Here is a 23,782-nt window from a genome sequence, read left to right as displayed (position 1 = left end):
TGAAATCTGGGCAGCAAAATTTCTCTCACAGAATTACACTTATGCTGCTAAAGGTGAGCAAACAGGTTTGGAAAGGACCTCAGCTGCCACAACCTGGCTGAATTATTTATAAAGTGTGGTGACCAGCACCTTTACAGATCAAACCTTTTATTTACTTTTTTTTTTAACATATATAAACCATATGTTTATTTACACACATGTAAGCACACATCTTGAAAATGTTGCTCTAATCCTCTTGAAAAAAAAAAAAAAACCAAAACCAATTCCAAGAACTTTAAACCACATCAAAAGTCTGGCAAAAAAAAGGTAAAGAGAGTGAAAGGTCTTACTTGTAGGAAGTGTACAGTAATATAGCTTCTTGCTGAACTCTGGTTTCCACATTCCAAATTAGGAGCCCTTAGATCACGGCTGCAAGGCTAAAAATCAATGATATTTTCTGAGTCAATACTAAGGGTTGCACTTAACAGACGTGGAGACTAATAAGGTATGCAGAAGGAGTAAAAGCAGTGCACAAAAAATTCAGGCCTTCGTCTTGGCGACGATCCAGCACAATGATGTTTCAACCAGATTTGAAAAAAAAAAATAAAAAAAATCAATAACATCTGTGGTATAATGGTTAATTAAAGAAGCTCTTCAGCAAAGCTCAAGATGAGAGGCTCGGCCTGAAATTCAGACAGCTGAAGCTTGATTATCAGGAAAGAATGCTTTTTTAGCTATGAGTGGATAGGCCAAAAGCTGCAATGTGTGGAAATGGGGGGAAAATTGCTTTTATTTTAACTTTCTTTAAGTAATCAATACATGGTTTTCACCTGCATTAGGAGCTGTTCAGAGCAAAAGCCTCTTTCTATATGTCTATATAAATATAATGCATTCCCTTTGGAATCTATAGCTTTAGAAAAACCCAGCAAAGATAAGCAGATTGGCTGCCCGATCCTAATTCACAAATTCTCCACTTTCCCTCCCCAGCCTCAGAGCTTGTGGCTGTGCCTTATGTACAAAATCTATCTTACAGCAGATCCCTTCAGCTACATTATCTTTTGATTTAGTTTAATTTTAAAGGCCTGAGCCTTTTAAAGATTTGTCCTGAAAGAATATAATCAAAGACCGAATTTTAAAGAATGAAATCTGCAGTAACCAGATATTTCTACTCTCAACTTCTGCATCTTTCTATCCTCTTAGTTTTTTGGTCATCTCCATCTAAAATATACATGCACAGATTTACAACCAGAAGGGACTATCTTAATCCATGCCCTGTGTGATATTGGACAGAGGTTTTCAGTTTGTAATTCCTGTGGATTTTCTTAGAGAATCTCTTATTTAGAGATTTCACATTACAGAAAATCTACTCTATCTCTTGGCAAGTTGTTCTGAAAGTTAATTAGCATCATCATAAGACCACCTTTTTTCGCCTGAATATTTCCTACCTACTTGTGTCTTTTGGTCTGCAAAGTTCAAGAGCCCTGGGCTATTAGAAATCATTTCTCTGTAGAAATTACAGATCACAGTCATGCCTGGTCTTCATCTTCTTCTGGTAACTGGAAAAGATGGTACCTCTTTACACTCTTCCAGTAGACAGACTTTCTTAATGTAGACAGATTTCACGGATTTTTTCTTGTAACTCCTTTTAACTTCAGGCTCTTTTTCAAGGGCAAATAGACAAAAAACCCCCTCTTCTTTCAGTTGCAATGTCACCAATGCTTAACGTCAGGGCTCCACCCTCTACTTAGTTTTTTCCCATCAATCTATCCAAAAACTTCCGAGCTGTGAACTCCCTCACTAAGAGTTCAATTATTTTAGCTACAATTATATCCACCCTTTTCTCCAAAATGCATGTCCCTTCCTTAAAAACGAGAGCAACATTCCTTCTTCCACAGGGTGAAAATAACTTGTATTTGACCATGTTATAACAAAACCTGTTAGAGTACAGCTCTGAAAATACAGCAACTCTTTCATTCTGCAATGCTGAGCAAAACCTCTCCCACATATTACTATTAGGAACACAATTTTCTGTTTTTCAGGAAATTACAAAATGCTATTCAAACAGATGGCAAAAATGTTTTCACTTATCCAACAGATGAAGTCTCAGGCAGAAAAAATTTGTTGAGTAAAAATTATTTATTTAAATAATTTAAACATCTAATTCAAATTTTTATGTTAAACTAATGTGGTGTCTATTTATGCACTGCTTCTTAAAATGTACATAAAATTAACTATCAAGACCTGTTCCAAAATGTTTTTAAAAGTTATTTCAACATCAGCACAGTGTTTGCTTTCTTTTTGCTGGCTGCAATCTCTTGAAAGCATTACTTTCTCCAATCTTTACAAATCTAAGGGAAGCAACATTGCTCATTAAAAAAAGACTGTAATAAACGAGCTTAATTCATAATAATAAGAATCTAAGAAGGCAGGTAGTTCTTTTTGAATTTTAAGGCACAATGTAGGCATAGAAATAAAATCAGTAGTTCTGGTAACTCAGAATTTTCAGGGCAGGGCTTCCCAAAACAATCAGGATCAATTTACTTACACATCCATTTAAATCAATGTTAGCTTAATGGCTGTTTTCAAAGGGAGCAGACCAAGTCAAGAGAGAGTGCAAAGTAAAATCCTACCCCCTTAAACTTTCTGTCAGAATTCTTCAGATTCCTCTGGAGTTCAAGTGGAATTTTCCTCAGCAAACAGCATACCCAGTGCAAAGATCTTTTATGTCATCAGCACTGAAGAAATGGAAACATCAGCAAGTACATATTTGGAAATATAACTGCATTCACAGTCAAGACCAAGGGAGACAAACATCATTAAAAAATGGCTGCACCTGATTTACTCCATGTAAGATGATGTCCATCAGTGCAGTTTGCTGTATGTGCCAAACTTATTTTAGCATGCAAATTCTTCCTGAATTGAGTTTTATTTGATATCTATATATGACATCCAAAAACCACATAATATTATTTTCTTTCTGGGCAAGAAGTTCCCCATGCCCTCAAGACATATTACAAAGCATCACATTAACTGCTCTCTGCCATGATTACAAGCTCCTGCAGGCACTGGACCAATTCCAATTGCCCCGTCTCACACAAGGTGAGAAGAGCACTGGTGAAGCCTCCTTGTTCTCCTACAGCCTCCAAAAGAGCCAAACACTCCATTAATAAAATAGTTCTGCCTTGTAGACCTCCTCACATGAATTGACAGCTCTCCAATCTACAGCAGCCCCCAGTGAGATCCCTTGCAAGGGTCGTCTGAGCAGGCAGTCTGCCAAGAGATGACACACTGAAATGGTGTCATTTTTAAACCCAGCTTTAATAATGATCTGGCATTCAGCTAGGTCCATCAGCCCTACTTCCCACAGTTCCATTTAGGTAATCAAGTAGCTCATTATTATTTGGCATGTGTCGTGCATACTCATTGTGCCCGGTAGATTCCTCCCAAAAGGAGCAGGGCCCTCAGCCAGATGAATGGTGGCTGTGAGGGCTGCAAGAGCAGGCAGTGGGCCCAGCACTGGGGAAGGATTTGAGGCAGTCACATTAGCACTGGCCTTGCTCTCAGGATCATGGAGAAGGCCCAGGAGCCAGAGATCCAGCTGAGAAACTGAGTTGGCATGAAGTTTGTATGTCATCCACGCTGACTGAACTGTGTCAATAGACAACCTTGAACTTCTGTAATTTCTGTAGTTCCTTCAGACCACTGAGACCAAACAGGAGCTTGCAGAACATTCTTGCATCCCTAGGAACCTTAAAAAGACCAATGATGTTCTTAACATGTATCTGGGTAAGATACTGAGATAAGGAAAGTCACTTAAATGCTGGCTTTAGTGAATCTAGTAATAAGATTTCTAGTAACTTGTTTAATTTGTGGGGTTTTTCATCCCTATCTCTCCTAGAAGGTCGATTTATAATGTGAAGTGGCAATCTTTGAAACATGGAAAACATACATGGAAAACAAGCAGACCACCAGCGTAACTCACATTCTCTAGCTGCCAAAAGAGATACCAAAAGTATCTTTGAGTTGTTGCAGAACTGGGGCAGTGATGTAGAAATGTGAAGCCCCATATTTAATGCCTAACTTCTCTGAGACCAAAGAGTAACTACAGATGTGCATTGCAGTGGTTGGCCAAGGCTTCAGGCAGAGATGGCTCCCCATTGCTTGCTTTGGTCTGAGCAGAGACACGCCCGTGTTTCCTCTTCCTGCTTTAAGCTGCACATGCCACGATAGATCTTTGTATCAAAAGAGGAAACAACTGGCATGGGATGATCATGAAATTTCAATGTGTTACTGGCTTGATGTTTTTCTCCTGTATGCCAAGCGCAGGTGTGCCAAAGGAACACTTCAGATTGGAATTAATGAAAGAGACAAAATTCAGTTATACTCTGCAGTTCAGCCTCTGAAGTCTTACCAGCAGAACATGATTCAGTGTGAGATACTCCCACACTGCCTCAAACATGTACACATTGATATGAACACACTTCTGCAAAGTCTGAGGCAACAGAGCAGCTGGCAAAATCAAGAATCAACAGACAAACTACATTCCAAAAGAGCTCTTGCTCAACAGCCTCTCTAAAAGTACCAAGAGCCACATGCCACACTGATAAAAGATACCTATTTCTTCCTGTTGTTTTCTTACCTCTGTTTTGAATTCTACAGGTTTTCATGCTTCAGTGTTTTGGAGATTGTACAGACTGCAGTGCAAAAAATGACAGGAAAAAGTTGATAGAGGGGATAGGGTTTAAATAAGGTCTACCTGAGTCAGAAGAGCAGTCAAGTAATGGATCTCCTTAAACAAACTAATCCAAAAGGCAGAAGTTTCAGTTTAGAGAATGTCTGATTCATCTATGCACTAATTCATACATCCAGATTGATGATGTCACACCCACCCCCCCACACCCCCGCCCCCGGCCACAAAAGAAATACAGCAAGACGCAGACCTCTGGTATCTTTGCAGAAATTCACTTCAATTTTGAATTCTGGGAGTTACTCTGGGTTTACAATTAAATAAATGAGAGCAGAATCTAGCCCATGAAACTATAAACTCAGCTGCTATCAGGCAGAGTCTTAGAATTCACTATTAATATCAGCACTGAGAGCTATTCTGATTACAATTGCAAAAGAATATTTTATATCCACTTTTACTATCTTATTCAAATACAGGAAATGAGTCAATCTCCAGTGAACAGAAAAACCAGTCAGAAGAATTGAAGAGTCATATTATTCAGCATCCAGCTTTGAAGTGAAGCAAAGGAAAACTGATTCCTGCAAATAGTCTGCAAGTGGAACTGTTAACATATTGCAAAAGGTCATACCCACAGACTCTCTCGACACAGTGGTTTCAGTTGCTCTCTTCAAAGCACACACTGCCATGTGGATACCCTACTACACTAAATGCCAAATGAGAGCAAAAACTACTGAACAAAAAATGCCTATCAAAGTCTTCCTGAAGTAATTCACTATGGAGTAACTTGGATGAAGAAAAGTGAGGCTGATACCTGCAATTTGCGTCCTTAAGTTTTTCTGTCCAATGCTAACAATAGTTCTCCTAAATTTGGGATTTTTGAGCACTAGTAGGTCTCGTATACTTCCCACTTAAAGATGTATTTTCTGTAATAAACAGCAGGACCAAATACACTTGTTTCTCACTATAAACAAAGTGTTAAAAATAGAAACCAAGTCACTTGTCCTTCCTTGATGTCAAGGCTTGAGCTGACTTTTGCAGCTCAGACTCTCTTCTCCTTTAATGGAGTAGTATTAAAAAAAAAAAAAAAGAGGCACCAGCTAGTTCTACTTTTGACCCTTATTTTTCATTGAAGGCATATGCCTTCTAATGCTTTTAATAAGTTTATTTCTTCATATCAACATTATGTCCTAGCTTTCATGAATGGGAGAGTGAAGCCAGGGAGGTAAAAAACAGATTAAGGACAGGCTGTACAGACTATCCAGGACTTTGGATACAAATATGGGTGCTTGGTTCACTACATGCTTGTAGCGCCAGATACTGTTATAGAACAGCCACTGCAGTAAAAGGAAGGGATGCATGACTCAGGAAATGACAAAGAAAGTCCAAGGAATCATCAGGAAATAACCTTAGTGAGGTTCTAGCTGAGGAATCAGGAACTGTGAAGAGGAGGTCTTCCTCTGGGTTTGCATTCAGAAATTGCCACTGCAAGGAAAAAAACAAGTTGCCTTACCTGATCATTTGCTGTTTTATTCTCTTACAATGACTGCCCTGGAGATATCCCGCGGAGTGAAGTATCTTTCCTGTCCTCTGAAAGAGCAATGTTCTTTCTCACTGGACTTAGAAAGCCATGCTGCCACCTCCCCTCCAGCCAGGCACAGGAGGGCTGCTCTGTGAGCTGAGAGTGATGGTGCAGCAGAGCCGAGGTCTCGAGCAAGGCCAGGCACAAAGCTGTGAGCTTCCCATTGGAAAGAGGGGACAAGGCATAAAGGGTGGCCTTTATAAGAGAGAATTTAAGTTATAGATATTCCATACCGGATAGGAATATTATTTCTAACATGATTTCATATATTTTAAAGCATTGTCATAGGGTACTTTGAGACACTTCAGAAATCCTTTGAAAATATGTAAATTACAAACTTGGATGATTCCTCCTAAACATCAATGTTGCAGCTATTGTAGGGTGTGACTGTGTCCCTTCTGTAGGTCTCACAAATATTTTACATTTAACAGGAAGAAGACTTAAAAACAACTGACAAATCAAATGAATAGAACTCATCAACCATGTGTATTGAAAAACCCCTGTAGGTAAATTATAAAATCATTTAGTATGTTAATTGTTTTTAAATGACATCTCATACTCCAATTATTGAAGTCTGCTTTGTCTCAGCAAACCCAGGTTACCAAGGTCATATTAACTACAGAGCTCTTCTGATGCCTGAAGTCATTGAGTGGTGGGTGAGACATACGTCTCCCTTCCTCTTTTTTGTTTTCTTTCTATTTTCTTGTTCAGGATTTGGGTATTGTTAACCTAATGGACAATGAAAGCTTTCTTGGTCCATGGGCAGAGAGAAGCCCAAACAAGCTTAAGGCAGTTGCAGCTCTTCAGCAGAAATGGGATCATGATTCACCAGGAGAGGGGAAAGGAGCAGGGGGCACAGCACAGACTAAAGCAGCGAGCATGTACATCCTCCCTGCCCTCTGGAAACACAGGGCACACTGTGGCTGTGGGCTGGACAGGGTGGGGAACCTGTGCTTTACCCCTTCAAAACAGTGACACTGAAGAAGGGCTGAGACTCAAATACCTTCCTCTGGGGGCTGGGGGGGAGCTTCGCAGTTCTGTCTCCAGAAGCCTTAGGTTAGCCTATTCAGAGACACTCGGGAAAGCTGAATTAGCTGAAGAGAGAGATTTAAAGAAAATGCATTAAGCTACAAAAGCTCTGATCTGGTCTGCTTTAGTAGTAAAGAAGTGTTTTCTATTTGTTTTCCATTAAACTTAGATTGTCCAATAAAGGATATTGCTTCTTCCTTAAAACCTTCCCTGCTTTCTTTACTTCAGCCCTAAGACTCCTTTGTTTATTAATGAATTAGCTCTAGTGTACCTGTATCAAAGCAATGACACAAAATTCACTTTATAACAAAACAGGAATATATCATTACCCTAATAGACAAGGATTTTGAATTGTGTATCTCTTTGGCTAAATGAAACCCTAGCTTCTAATAGAATTTAATAGCACATTGGTTTGCTATTACATAAAGCTGAACCCACAAACTGTCTGTGTTGCAGCTGGATTATGGCAAACTTGACCTGACACCCAGGGGGTTGTGTCAGTGCTCTCTGGCTCTGGAGGAGGGGTTGCTTTCACACAGGAGCCCACCTTCCTGTGCATGTGTGAGGGATCCTCAGTGCAGCATGTGTTCACCCACACAGCTGGAGGGGTTCAGATCTTTTGCAGCAAACAACTGATGTGCTGCACACGTGGTCTCAGCACAGCTCAGCTCCCTGAGTTTCCTACCTTTCATCTGTTTATGTCACTGCCCTATTGTCAAGGCCTTTTTTGTTTGTTGATTATTAGTTTATGTGGGGAGGTAAAGGAAATGTGTCTCTGGTTTATTAACATTTTTGAGTCTTTGTTTAAGCATATTCTCTAAAGTTATGGCCTCTCTTTGAAGGTAAATTATATATTTTCCAATTTTAATTAACAGTTCATGAGTGGATAAGCTAAATAGCCATTTAGAACTATGGAAATGTAATTGCTCCACCATCTGGTCAGCTGTAATATTTTATGATGACTATATGAAGGAACATTATTATATTTTTACTACCACAGTAAACCACCATGATGCTTTCAGAGCACAGTTGTGCTGATCTGCATCCTGCCCCCAAGGCCATCCTTGAATTAGAAGACCAGCTTCCTGGATGTCATGGCTGATGGCCAGGTAAAGTATTATTTATACTTCCCTTCACTTATTTTGAAGTTAATGCTTACAGATGCTTTGGTTTATCTTTGACCTTTGCTAAGTTAGCAGGAACACTGAATGAGGTATATGACATTTTAATTTTTTCATATGCAATTCTATTTTCTTCTGCAGTTATGCAGAGTGAAGGCAAAGGCGTTGCCATTCCAAAACCAATGTGATATTCTTTGTGTTTACTCTGCTACTTCAAAGGGAAGAAGGAAAAATGTCATTACCATAACAATACAGAATTCATGTGTCACAACTATAATAGAACTCTATTAACTTGCTGGCTACTGAGTCTTGGCAATTTAAATGCAGCAACACAGTTTTGCTGCAAATGTCTGGTCACAGAGGCCATTCCTTAGACGCTATTGTGGAAAGGGTCTACAGCACTGGAAATGTATTTTTTATTTCTGAAAGGAAGGACAATGGTGAGAAAAACAGGAACATTATCTGAAGAAATTGACTTTTTTTCTTTTAAGTGGATGACTAGAAAATATGTAGACCTTAACAATAAGTATGTAAATTTCAGACACAGCTTTGGCAGATTTAAAACTTTGATGAAGTCTTAGGTAAGGACAAATAGTGAAGGGGTGCCATATGCAGAAATTGATACGGCCAAAATTCTGTGAAAGTCCCTAGGAACTCTACCACCGACTTGAAGGATTCCAAACTTCATCCTATACTGGAAAGATCTTAACAACATTGAACAATCTGAACCCAAGTTGTTATTTGGAAGTGTAGTGAAACACATTAACTAGAACACTAGACACAGTAACAGGATCTACAGAGGGCTCACATCTGTGAACAAGCTGCTTGTGAGACATGTATGTGAGCTAGACAAGTTGTCAAATAATTCATTCACATAAAGAGTCAAGATATTGCACTCTGCAATGTCATTAAATTTTACATAGTGAGAAGTAGCACAAAGAAAATATCCAACACGGAGTCTGGTGGAATTAACTCCCTTGTGAACTTTCATTCAAGATTTGCTTACCAGCACAGAGAGGATTTTGCTTGTGATTTGCATGTGGAATACATACATTCTCTTGCCCATTTGAGGAAATAATCAGCACTTTCAGAACATTTAATTTTTTATCAGCACAAACAGAAATATCAGATTTTACTGAAGTGTTATGGAACTGCACCCTGAGCCTCCCATGAAACATGACCCTGTGCAAACAGCTGGAAGTGATGCAGAACAAGAGGCCCATGGTTATCTAGCTCCTAATGGCCCTGTCTGTGTTAGCATTTGGGTTTGGAGGAGCCCTGAGGTTTTGAAGCCAGTCATCTCCATTTACCGTGTTGGTTCAGATGACAGGCTGGTTCTGGTGCACACTGGCTGAATTCCCTCCCTTATCACATCCACTGCTACTCAGAGCTTCCTGATGCTGCTAGGCTTTGGGTTTGTCTCCCCCATTTCAGACTCTTTTCAGGATGTTTTTTCCTTTCATGAGCAGTGCAGTCCTATGCCACAGCTGGGATCAGTTCCAGGGCTGTGCACTAGAGGGCAATTACAGTCATACATTCACCCTGCTTCATTACAATAATATTCTTGCAGTAATGCAGAATATGCTGATGCAGATATCCTCAATTACCTGCAGGATCCTGATGACTACAAATCACTCTCTGCAGGCTAGCAAATGGTACTTTTTAGCTGTCTCCATTGTATAAGATAGCTTTGCATTTTGAAAATTACCTGAATATCTTATTTTTATCCACCTAAGAGAGAAGTCTCCTTAAATAATCCCATTTTCCACTGATATCCATTTAGGTATTACTTCTTTATCTATCTTTTTAAACTTCAATTTAAGAATGCAACACCAGAGACTATATGTCTCTGTAGCCAGATATTGGAAAACAATTCAGAGTTAAAATTGCTGTTTCATTACATGAGATTTTATTTAAGGTTTTATACATTTTGGAGATAAATATTCCCAGCTCTGCAGTGAGCAAAGAGATTTCTTCTGTAAGAGCCAGATTTAAAACCATTGCTCTCAGTTTCGTTATTTAGTTCAATGAAAACAGAGGAAACTCCAAATGTTATTTGTTGTTGCCAAGACATTAATCAATTTTTAGTTTCTACAAAAAGAAGGGGCAGAGGGTTTGTTTGTTTTGGTTGGCTGATTTGTTTTATTCCTTCAGACAAAGACCACGTACAGCTTAGGAGTTTGTATGTCACCTGCTTTGTGGTGACGCTGTGTCTCACTCCCTCCTAGTGTTATGAGCCACGGCAGGTGTGATGGAAGCATCTTTAATGTCTGTCAGGAGAACACCTGCCCGTGAGACAGCAGCAAAAGGGGCTAACTCAAAACTTGGTGAGACCTCAATGAAAAGTCTGCCTAAGAACAATTCTTCATGTGAATTACTGGAGACCTAGGTAAATGACTGCTGCTGGAGCTGAAGGAAGAGGCAATTGCTAATGGCAGAAAAAGGGCAATAATACAGTTTTCCAGGATTTGGTCAAGCAGAAGTCATGTGAGCTTTTGGTGAGGCAGTGAGGACTGAAGATAGATCAGAAGATCTTGAATGAACTAAGAAGGAAGAAAGCGGTTTCTGCTCTGCTATTATTCAAGTAAAGCACTATAATGTCTAAAAAAACCCCAATATCTATTCCAGAATCACTGGACCCTTGTTTCCCTCCAAAAAAAATGACAGCAGATTTACAACTGTGGCCATCATATATACACACTTCACTGGAATTAGAACTAGAACAGAAATAACTGCTGGCCAAAATCCTTATCTCACATACCTCTTCTCACATGAAGACATGAGCTAGGCTGTTCCTTACTCAAGGCCCAGCCTACTTGCTGAGCTTCTTCTTCCAGAAACTCATCATGCCTGGAGACTCACACCATGGACCTAGGGAGCACATCATCACCCTTGTGGCTTGAGGTGATCCTTTTTACAGTGAAATATGTACTTGGTACTGCTGACAGAAGTCTGGGGACTGTGCTCTGCTCTAGCTTTTAACTTCCCCACAGCTCAGAGCTCACCTCCAAAGACCCCCCCTAAGCAGCCCACTCCTCTGCACAGAGCAGGTGCCAGAGGGACCATTCCAACTGCTGTCTTTTCAAGGAAGAGTGCAACTTGATGCCTCTAGTCCCTGAAGGAGCAACTGTTTCTGTTGGTACTATTATGTCTGAGCTGAAAATCATCCATCTTTTCTGTTTATACTTAGAGGGGCCTGGAAAAAAAGTCTGTATAAAGTTTTTGGCCTGCTATTCTCACTGTTGCATGTCAACCGCTTCTCAGATTCAGGGTTGAGTTGCTTGTCAGCTTTCCTTGTGCGACTTAAGACTATTGTCTTCTCTTTTCTCCAGAAAACATAATTTTATTTATAGGCATGTTGGTTACAAGAGGCTCAATGGAAAGAAAAGTGAGGGTCTTGAACAAGGAAGAGAAGATAATGGGTGACCGGGACAGGACAAGGAGAAAATATAAGAGTGGCATAAAGTTAAAAAAAACCCAAACAACCAAACACTGAAAATGCAATGCAATATTCAACCAAACATCAGACTTATATGGTGCTCCAGATGTCTGCAAATATCCCTGCCAGCTGCAGTTTGGTGAGTTCTCCTTGCATTTCATCCTAATAATGGAAATGGCATGGGACAGTACAAAAGAAGAAAATCCTCCCTGGATCATTATGCTTCTGTGGGGGACAGAGAACAGAGGGGAGTAGAGTGGGGAGAAGAAAGATCTTTGCTGTTCTCCAAATAGCTCTGGGTGCAGACTTCTCTCTTGCTAAAAGTGTACTAGTGCATAAAAAAAACCTTGAACAACTTGTGGTGAAGGGGAATACATTAATTCCTAAAGATTATTAGAGTAATATTAATTATGGATGGGAAAGTCAAACACAATAAGCCCAAAAACGCAACTCAGATCAGAATATGGCTACTATATGGAAAGAATAAACACAAGAAGCAGGAAGGAAAAATTCAAGTGAAAGAATAAATATACTGTATAAACATTACCATTTGTTTCACTAACACACTTATCAACCTTCTGTTTCTAACTTAAACCAAATGTTTCTTCTTGATTTCACAAAAGTTCTCAGTTATCATGATTTCTAAATACCAGGGAAAGAGAAATTAAAAAGAAATGAGATGCTTGAACCCCACAAGCCTCCACAGCAATTTAAAGATGACACTCAGCTAAAAAAAGCCACTTTGTTAAAAATGCTCAGTTAAAATCAAGCATCATGAAGAAGCATGGTTTGAAAACCTTTTATTTGCAATATATCAAAGAGAAAGCAAATATTTTCATGATTTTGAAGCAATAGGAAGACCAAAGTCAGGGTTTTGCCTGGTATGTTTTTCCAAAGGAAGTAGAAATTATCTATCAAAATGTTTTCTGTTCTCAAGAATAAAAAAGAGAAGAAAGAACAAAGAAAATAGAATGAGGTTAAAAATAACATTTGTATGGTCCCCAAACAACATTATTATTTTACCTTAGGTTTCACCTCAGATAAGGATGTAGAAGCTGAGAACAAAAGCAGCTTGAATAATGGGGAAAGTATCCAGAAATATTTAGAATATAACTTTCTACCTTAGCTGGTAGAAGAATTCAAAGAGCTCAATGTGTTCAAGGAAGGTACACCAGATAACCTTCTTCCCAGACTACTGGTAGGACTGACATATGAAATTTTGAGCCCTATAGACAGGAGTTAAAATAAAAAGCAATCAAGTCAGAGAGGGATTATGCGACTGAAAGAGAGTAAGCATAACACCTGCATCTAAAACAGAAAAAAAGAAGACATGGGCTAGAACAGACCAGTTCTAGTCTGACTTGAGTAGCATGAAAAGATAAATAATATACCTCCTTTATTTTGGGGTTTTTGGTTTTTTGGGGGGTTTTTTTGTGTTTTTTTTAAGTAAATAGGCAACTCAGGTCCAAAAGACAGGTTTCTGTAACAAATGTCCTCTTTAGAACCTTCTGGGAATATTCCTTCCATGGTTCCTTATTTCTGTCTTTGCCAGGCTCTGACTCCTCTGCCCATATTGATGTCTTCTACCCAGGACCTCCCCTCCCCTCCCTTCCCTTCCCATCCTCTTTGGCTTACAAAATCAGTTGATATTGTGTTTTCACATATATTAACTGGCATATTACTCACGGGATTGTATTACTTGGGCACCAGTGTTGAAGCACAACATTTTAAAAAGATGACATAAAAAAGTCTGACATATGGGTCATCCCCATGAAAAAACAGTAATTAGATATATGACATTTAAAAACATTTGAAAACACAACTTTATTAATAATAGGCCATGCCTTCTGTTTTTTACTAATGAGTCCCTTCTGTATAGAATAAGTGGAATAAAGTAAAATTGCGACTGCATTATTCAAAAAGCTTTTGGGCTGGTTGCATGTTATTGACAGAATTCCTCCAGAAATACCCTTTCAAGTATTACATGTCATTTTTTCCTTAATGGTGTGTGAAATCCAAAGTATCAGTCATGCTCTGCAGAGCTCATAAAGTTAATTTTTGGGATAAGTGGCACACGGAACCGGCACAGCACACCTGCACAGCCCACTGCCTCCCCACTCCCTTCTTCCCTGGGACTGGCAGGGAAACAGACCAGACCAGGGATCTGTTTACATGTCTGTGGGGGAGGAAAAGGACACTATTTCCACCTCAAGAGCACACGTATTACAGTGTTAGCCCCCCACACTCAGCACCAGCATGGCAGCAGACACCTCTATCAGCTCCTCATTTATCTTTTGCTTTCTCAGGGATTTGCAAGGGGACCACCAGTCTGGTTTGCTCCTTCCGAACACCTTCAATTCTCTTATTTGTCAGAGCTCTCTTATTCTTCTGATTTGATGTATCAGCACATATTTTTATGTTCTCTTCAAATTTTTTTACCACCCAACACATCTTGGGGACTTCTCTGAGCCACCTATCTCCTGAGCGGGCACCTGCCTGTACCTTTACATTTCTCCTAAAGATTCAGATTTTCAAATTAAATAGGCCACCTTAAGCATACACTAGCCCATTCAAGTTACCTCAAGAGGCCATGCACAAACAGATGGAGGCTCTGCTGCCCCATTTCTAGTGGAAAGAAGTCCCACTTCCTCATGATGGATCTTCTTTCTGTGCCTCCCCTTATGGGTGCCTGAGGATATTTAATGGATTAGAGAGCCTGAAGAAGAGCAAGGAGGCATGATCTATCATGAAAAGCAGAAAAATTAAAGAAGAAAAGAAGAAAAACCCCAGATCCTCTAGTGTTTAGCACTCAATAGGCAAGCAGGAGAAAGCCAGGTGCAGAACCAACAGTACAGGTATAAGAGAAGGAGACAGATCCAAGGTCAACAGGATGCCAAGGCAAGCATGGTTGCTTGCTGTACATGCCTGATGATGGCCCCAGCCTTGTTCCATTGTCTTCTGGATTAATGTGTCCTCTATCCCCAAGCTCCAGGCTAGTTAGGGCTGACCTGAATTTGTCTTCAACACAATCCCTATACTACCTATCTCTGCAGTTTCTCCCTTGCTATCTTACTCCTTAAGTTTCTGCTAAGATTTACTGCTATCACCTAGATTTATTCTAATCTCTCCAACAACTGCTCAATTTAATATAAATGGTGCCCAGCAAACAATCTAGCCTAATTTGCCTCTGTCCCTCTTTGTAGCACTGATATCTACAGCTCCAAGATGAGTATGATGGGCTCTAATGCTTTTATGTTGAGATTTGAGCTCATTACTGTTCTGGGAACTCCATTTCCAAAAAGCCTGAACACTGAAGGCCTTTTTGGTGGTGGTGGTGGGTTTTAATTAACTGCACAAAAGAGATGGTCAGCACCAGGATCTGAATAAAATGCAGAGGGTGAGAGGGTGAGAAATGAAGGGTTTTCTACATGTTCAAAACAAGGAGCATATGGGGTTAAGGATTACTATAGAGCTATCTCTAGCTGACTGCAGAGCTCTGATATGAAGCTGGTGCTCGGAATCTGGTGGGCAAGTGGCACAATAGTAGAAGTTAGCAGCCTAAAACCTCTTGTACTGCTAACATAAGGAGATGATGCCAGCATGTGATGACCACTTAATGTAAAGCCCTGCTTGGCTTTGCTGTTAGCTTGTATTCTAACTCTAACTATTCTAAGTTTGCTGTGCATGGCCCATGCCTGGCTTATGTGGTGGAGGACCTGTAAGGAACACTGATGGCTGTGCCAAGCAAAGACTTGCAGCTGGTAGGAAAACCCCTGGCCTTTGTTTTTGCAGTGGCTGAAGGCTCCTTTATACGAGTTCAAAGGGCTTCAAGCAAGAGCAAGGGTTTGCATTTCTTACACAGCGATTTTAATTGTGCAATAAAATAAGTAATAATTGCACATGATATCTTATCTAAAGTTGGCTGCCAGATTTCCCCAGGAGCCATCAAGAGTGTGAAAGAAGGCACAACAGAGTATAAAGGCAGTTTTGGCTACATCAGTGAGTATAGAAAAGGGTGGCCAAATTACTTAACTCTATGGCATCATTATCAGATAAACTACTTAGAAACATTCAGAGGTTTGTGCTCACGGCTGTTTTCAAACTGTTAAAATGCCTCCTGGCTCTTCCTAAATACCTCAGCATTTTAAAACAGTAGCTTTTCTTCTCCATCCCAGTCCCTAAAACACATAAACTGCTCTCAACAGTAGAAATCACAGACTCATTTGTCAGCAACTGCAGCCAAAGTTTTCTTCATCCCTTTCCTATAAAGAAAATACCAGAACTTCTGCCATGCAATTGGGAGCTTATAAGAGGAGGCTATTAGCAGGACGCTAAATTTGGGGTATTTCAGAGAAGTGTATCGTTATGTCTGTCGCTTGATTTGTGGCACATGTACAGTTGCAGTTCAAGTTTCCCTGGAATTGGAAGAGAAGTCTGCACAAAATGCCAGGATAAATTTTAGAGTGATTACTAATATGCAGAAGGGGTTGCTTTAAAAACAACAAGCCATGACTTCCAATCAGTGCTTGACATGTGTCCAGTTTTCTAAAATTAAAGTGAAAGGTGACTCTGGTTATTCATAACACAACCCAGTCTTATTTATTTGCATCCACGCATTTGAAAATCCAAGTTTACATTTTTAAAGCTACATAAAGTTGCCTTGTGACACTCATATTGTATCTATTACATATTTCACTTCAAAACCTCATCTCTCCTAAAGCCTCTTCAGTGTGCTTGAAGTAGCACAGCAAAAGAAAAGGAATTTTCAGTTTAACTAGAGCACTGACATTCTGTTACACAATTCGATCTTGTCTATTTACCAGCTCTCAAAAAACAGAAGACACTAAACAAAACAAAACAAAAAAATAATGCTGAATGCATCCAGCCAGCAGTGCCATAGGTGTCTGAATGCATCTGTAGCTTCCCTCTCACTCATCAGTGTAATTGTTGTCATCTTATTCCATTTTTTGATTAGGCTGGTCCGCCAAGCTCCCAGCTTTTCCTGGCCAAACGTTCTTCTGCTGGTTGTCATGGTGACTGCATTGTTAGCGGGGAGAAAGGCTCTGTTGTCTGCCATTGTTCTGTTGTGCTTTAGGTAATGCACGAGGCATCACAAGTGAAGTGGATGGACCTTTTTTGCTCGGCATCATTGCCGAGTATTGAAAATCTCACATAAAAAAGGAGCAAATAGGCCCTGACCAAAGAAATAACCAACTTCTTTTTTTTTTTTTTTTTGCCTTTTTTTTTTTAAAAGAAAGCACGCATTATTATAAAGAGGTAAAACAGCACTGGCGGTTAACTGAATAATCGAAGAAAATGCTATAGAAATCATATTTATTAGAAGAACAATTGCCATGATTTGGATGTTACTATACAAGAGTAACCATTTGGCAATTTAGCTTGAATATAGTTTTTAAATATTCATTTCTCCAGCTTGCAATGTCATTTAACCTCAGATTCCATTTAGGTTAAAACACTATACTCTAGGAGTTGAATACAATAATTTATTTTTTTAAATTTTAATCCATGAATAGCTACTTTTAAAGTAAGCTACCACAGTTTATTCCATTTTATACCATTGTCAGAGTATGTAATCACTGGTTTTCTTTTTTTTCCAGAAAATGAGGTTTTACTCCAATTTTAATTAAATTGTCTGAAAAAAACATATAATAACAGGCACTATTCATAGGTTTGACTTTGACACTTAGAAAATTTCTTTAAGAGACAGAGAAATTACACAAAAAGCCTGCAGAAAGTTCTTCAAAGAGCCTTATTTAAATGGATTACCAGACAAGATCTTGCCTTTATACTGTGATTAATTAACACCTTTTCAACAGCAAATACACATTAAATATTGAAAAACCTAATGCAAATCCCAACTGCCTTAAAACAATCAATAGTATATGGCTTGGGAGTTCAATTTCCAGCCTCTGTTCAAATTCATCTGCTGATCCCATTAAGTGAAATCAGCAGGGTACCAGCATTTCTCTCCCATAATTCCAGGAGAAAAAACACCTTCGAGCAGAGCCTGTCACTGGATGTCACCAAAGTTCCATGAATTTGCAGGAAAAACGGCACTATTTTATCAGAAAACTCAAGAGTCTTAAAGAAGGCAAGTGAAAATAAGTATGACAGCCAACCTAGCTTACCTGCAAAGCTGGCAAGGCCAGAACCTGCACTCCAGCAGCTGTGGACGTGCTCACTGTCTCTAGTGGAGCCACATGCTGTGGCTTTAAGCTGCCCAATACCTCACACACCTGGAGTGACAAGAGGTTTACAGCTGCTGGCACACGAAGCTGAAAAAGTGCCCAGAGTAGCCTAATTTGGGTTGTAATACATACTGACATACATTTTTCCCCTTCAAGCCTGTAAAGTGAGAATAACATTTTTCCTTTTCTTCCTTATTTACTGAGTTTTTTCCTTGATGGATTTTTAAGACCAGGAGACTGGAGCTATACCATACCCCATGTGTCTCCTGTACTGGGGATTGCTGGTGGAATGCACAGCACGTGAAAGAAGTTTTTGCCTCTCAGGTGCTTAGCTCACCCATATTTTAGACTGGGAATCTAAAAAGAAATGGTAGGAGATGACGATTGCCTTGCAGGGGCATCAATAGAAACATAATCTAAAGAGTAGCTCTTTGACTACTACCAAAATAATTGAGGCAAAGATGAAAAAAAATTTGCCATGAATGTGAAACTTTTAAATAACTAATATGTTTCTCGTATTAGAAAAATGGTGTGTCCTTTCGGAAAAAAAAAAAAAAAGTTGTCATATCATGAAGTTTGTCCGCTTTTAAACCTCAAGAGTGGAGATTCCAGAATAACAAAATTACTTGGGCATCTATGCCACAACGACTTCCCATGACTACTATCTCCCCAAATCCCTTGTCATTTCTAGTTTTCTAAGAAATTACTTATTAAAGCTAGAGAAATTGGCAGCCTTCATACAAGCTGCCAAGGAACATCAAAGAACAGTGACCCTTACTTTGAGTTTGCTGTGGACTCAAGCTGGCCCCAGCACTTGCTGGACACAGCAGCAATCCTGCTGTCCTCACTGCTCTGCTCCACCTCTGAGACTGGGTAGTAAATCAGGATTTATCATGCTCACATACATGCACACCGATTATTTACTTGCACTGCAGCAGCAGATCTGCACACAGCCTTGCATCAGCTAATGCCAGCTTCATCTGTGGCAGAGGTATAATTCCTGCTGAATTCCTAATTCTCTTTTAATTCTATGAAATTACTATATAGCCCAGTTCATTTTACCCTTATTAAATTCAGGAGAGCTTTTCCATAAGGGATAGCTTCAGAAACACTAATATAGGACAATTGCTGTTTTTTGGAGAGCTCTATTGCAAGTGTATTGCCTTCTCAGCTGGAAAGGATGATTACTGATGTCTGAAAAAGGTACTTACAGCTTAGTACACAGTAAACATGTATTCTGTTTTTCTTTTGCTCTGTTAAACAATATAATACATAGCAAAAATCTACAGAAAAAGCAATCAAAACAGACACACTTAAAGAAGAATCCCAAAGCTTCTTAATTTGTACTTCATTCTTTCCGTCAGCATTTCCACCCGCATTCATCACTGAATATTCATTCCTACTTCTGTCTTTGGGTTGAGTGTGGCAGCAGCCCAGCAGAGTCACACAGGTATTTCCATGAAACGGGTGACAAGACATCCCTCCCCCATTACTGCTGCATCGCAGGAGGGTCCCCAGCCCCTCTCTGGTTTGGGAGAGCTGAGCTCCCCACAAACCCCCTTTCCCCCGCCTGATGCGCTGAGAGCTCCCCCTCCTGTTACAGCCAATCTTAACTGCAGCCGACAGATTAATATTATTACCTCATTTTAATTAATTCCTCTCCTCAATTCAAAAAAGCACATCTGGTGCTTTTCAGAGCCAGACAAAGCTTCTTTCCTCCCATCCTCTCCTGAACATCAATTAATAACTTGGCAACAAAAAGAAAAGAAGGGTTTGTTCTCTGTACCTAACAGTCACAAGTGACAGAGAGAAAGAAAAGGGACTTGCTACAGACAGAGGTCAAGGGAAATGACAGAACTGCCAAATCTTCTGTGTTTCTGCAACTCAGCAGAGCTTATTAGTGGCACAGCTACTGTGGCAGTTTCCACACCAGGAATTGTCTCACATCTCGCCAACTTGAAGTGCACAAAAAATGATGTGTAACTCGTCTCACAATTCAGGCAAGTGGTTAACCATTGGCCCCCAGGCAACTGCTCAAGCCCAGAAGATGATTTCAGACCTTACTGAAAACATTTCAACTCTCAAATCCACAGTTCAATTTATAAATAGAAGTGATTCCCCTTCCAGAATTTCTCAAATCTCTAAAATCTCCCAATACAAGTGGAAGACATACAGCCTCCTGAGCCCCCAGTCTTACACGGCTCTGTGCCTTGCAAACACAACACAGTAACCAGTGTCACAGAAGACAGTGATGATGAAAACAAATTCCCAGTTCTCCAGAACAGGTAGAATTCTCTTTGACTGGGGAGATAAAAATAAGACATGTTACCATCAAAAAAAGAGAAAAAAAGGTGGGAGTTTGGTATAAGAAAGGGCAAAAGTTTGTTACGACCATTTGTGCAACATTAAGAGAAGCAGCACAAAACTCTGACTCTGGGTATGTCCTCACTGGCCTATGGTGTCCCACAAGACCAGATCTGCAAGCAGGGAGATGTCAAGCCCAGAGCTGAGCCCAGGATGTGCCCATCTGGCTGGCAGGGTGGGTTGACCAGCATGGGCCATGCATTGTGTGGGCAACCACTGGTGCTCTGCAGGTAGGAGGTCTGGTGGCCACCAAAGCCTGCTCACCCCAAGGTCACCTTTGGACACACATTCAAACATGGCTCAACATTTGCCACTGAATTTTGTGACTGTTTCCTCTTTCCCAGCCTGACCTCAAGAAAGACACTTGATGCCAAAAAAAGCACATGAAACTTTCCAGGATGATAAACATCCATGATAAGTAAGGAGAAATGTCACTGAGTCAAAACCAAAGGTGAGGTAGAAATTAAAGGAATAATTTATTAGTTTTTCACAAGGGAACTGGTGTGATATTGTTCTGTTGTTGTCTACATACAACTCTAGAATCTCAGTTTTTCAGTTTTCATTGCAGAAACAGGCTTTGACCTTACTGTCCAAACTGGCTTTCTTCTTTTAAATTCAGCATTATTGCTAACTCAGTAACTGAGGTTTGTGACTTGTTTTGGAGCTTGGCTTTCCCTTGGAATTTAATTTTGTTGATGCTTTTATCCCAGCTTTGTAGCAGCTACTTTCTTCCTTTCTTCCTCCTTTTTATTTTATCTCCTTTTTTTTTCACCCTCAAAGACATTTAGTGTGAATTGTTTTCATGTGATTTCAATTCTTCTTGGGAAGCTGATTTTTAATGTCCAAATACCTTGGCTACTATTTAAGGCGCTAGTACACAAAGTTATACATTTAAAAAAATCCAAATAGGCATGAAAATGAGATAAAAGCTGTATTTATGCATAATTTATATCAAACACAAACATGTATTTTGTATCAGATGAAATGTCTTCTCACAAGCTGGAATTTTATTAGATATGAGGTGAATTTCATTACAATTTTAAAAAATCCAGGAAAAAAAAAGGCGGGAGGGGAGGGGGGGAATTGCTAGCTGCTGATAAACACAGATTTTAAAAATGCAAAATTTAATTCAACTGTACCAAAACATAAGTTTCAGCATACTGGCAGCATGCTCACTCTTAAAACTTGTTTTAAAATTTCTGTTTTATTTTTATTATAGAACTGACTGCCACACAAAACAATATAAGGAAAGGAGCTGTGTTAGCTAATCTGCTGTAATCCTTTCAAATCTCTGAAAGAACAACAAGCGCTTGATAAGCAGGGTCAGGCTGGGGCAGGATTTTGATAGGAGACATCTATGGAATGTCTAGGTGCTCCAGGAAGGGGATGGGGGTGATTTAGCAAGATGGCTAAATCAGCAAGCTTACTCCCCCTCCACTTTGGTAAGGAGTAAAGGGAGCAGACAGACCGTGTGCTGCAGACAGAGCAGCCTTTCAGGGGAGACAGGTGTAATACAAGAAATGCCGTTCGAGGTATTATTTTATCAGGCAATGGTTCTAACAGACACCAGTTCAGGTAAGTACATTTTGCCTTGTTACTGATGGATAAACTATCTCCCACATCCAGTCCTAAAAATTGCAGGGTGTTGTCAGGCGCTGTTAAGCCATGCCATAAACCATGCTGTTCACCCATTGTCTCGAGCCACTTCTCTCTTACACACTTTGTACATGTTAAAAATGTGTTTCTGCAAAGTGCTCATAAATTGCAGGAATGCCAGCTGCGCCCATTACAGCTATCACCCATAGCAGTTCTAGTGTTGGTTTTAACAGCTGATTAGATGTATAATCACCAAAAGCAGATGATAGGAAATACCAGAAAATATTTTTAATTAACTCCCCACAAAGTTCTCATCTGAACTAGAAAAATAAATAAGGTAGAATTATTTTAGGACGTACCTTGCACTTCTGAAATAATTTACAGGCTGTGCTGGCAAAAACAACTGTTCTCCAAAAAAATACTTGATTGAAAAGTCAGTACCTGTGACTTACTGAAAGAAATGCAGCAGTTTCAATGAAAAGAGTAAAAACCTCTCAGACCTCATTTTATGCTTTTTGTTTCCACTGAGCATATTTTAAGACTAATCAGCCTTATAAAAGGTACCACTGTTAATCTACTGTTTGTCTTCATCTTCACTGCAGCTGCTTAGTAGATAGAGAGCAAACAAAACCAGAATAAAGGTCATTCCATTTAAATCCTTCAGAGGGGAAGACAAGGACTAAATTATTGCTGAGAATTACACGAAGGAAAGCCCAGGATAAGATACATATTGTTTATTATTTGCCAGACCCATAGTGGTACTGCATTTACGTATTTGTGGAGGGATTACATTAACATTTTATGAGATTAACTGAGATAGCATGGGGAGATTCTCTGATATAATGTCCACACAAATTAAAAGTACAGACTGTATGTGGTATATATGGATAGTGAGAAAAACCCTAAACTTTCCAGCCTCCAATGAGTTGTAATGCACAAAATATAATTACATTTTTTCGCATTAAAAATGTAAGTCATTTTATTACTTCTTATCATGCAGAACACCCCTGAATCACACAGGATCATTAAGGTAAAAACCTTAATGGATCATTTTGTTTTCTTTCATAAGACACCTTAAATTCATACTTTCACATTTTTAAGGCAGAAGGAGCAATTGCACAAAAGATCCCTTTTATGCTAATAATAGGAAATCATTTCACAGTAGTCAAATATGACAACAAAACCCACAAGCTTTTTCTTCAAATTAGGAAATATTCCCTGGAAGCTACTCTATAAATAATACATAGTAGGTTTAGTGTAATCTTTAGTATGAGAACATGCGTTCTTTAGAGCCAACAGTAACACCACTTCAAGAAGGAAATGCTGTGTGAAGAGAGGATCTTGCAGCTCTCTCCCACTTTAAAATCAAGTACATAGGCTCCAGAATATCACCAGCCCCCAGGAGCCTGATGGCTACAAGGTGGGAGTCAGCTCCAGCACTCTGACCTCTCAAGTGGCCAGAGGAATGTCCCGGTTTGGTTCCCTGCGCTGCCTCGGGCTTCCCGCACTCAGCCTCTGGAGGCTCACTCAACACCAAGGCTGGCAGAAATCAAATATTAGCAGTAGGTATCCACAAAGGAAAAAAAGAGAAGAGGGGCATTTCAGGGGCTTGAAAAGGACCTCTGCCCACGTGCGATGCAAGTGGGGGGTGAGCTGCTCACAGGGCTGTGATCCGTCCTGGGGAACGGGCTCTGCTGAGAGGGGTAACCACTCACACCAACACAAAGTTTGTATCCTTTTTTTTTCAAGCAACAGTTTTCACAGGAGGTGTCAAACACC

At 39.7% G+C, this 23,782-nt stretch overlaps 1 long non-coding RNA gene across 1 annotated transcript; it reads right to left on the bottom strand.

The window, feature by feature from the left end:
- Positions 1–5,766: 5,766 nt before the first annotated feature.
- LOC119701657 lies at positions 5,767–22,569 on the bottom strand. Its single transcript, XR_005257130.1, has 3 exons — positions 22,363–22,569; positions 7,249–7,339; positions 5,767–6,253 (listed from the first exon to the last, which is right to left on the bottom strand). It is a non-coding gene; the product is annotated as an uncharacterized LOC119701657 (long non-coding RNA).
- Between the last annotated feature and the right edge of the window lie 1,213 nt (positions 22,570–23,782).

This window comes from Motacilla alba, chromosome 5, assembly GCF_015832195.1.
Source record: "Motacilla alba alba isolate MOTALB_02 chromosome 5, Motacilla_alba_V1.0_pri, whole genome shotgun sequence".
NCBI classification, from domain to species: domain Eukaryota; kingdom Metazoa; phylum Chordata; class Aves; order Passeriformes; family Motacillidae; genus Motacilla; species Motacilla alba.
Note: the sequence above shows the minus strand (reverse complement) of the source record. Positions and strands in the feature narration are given on the sequence as shown.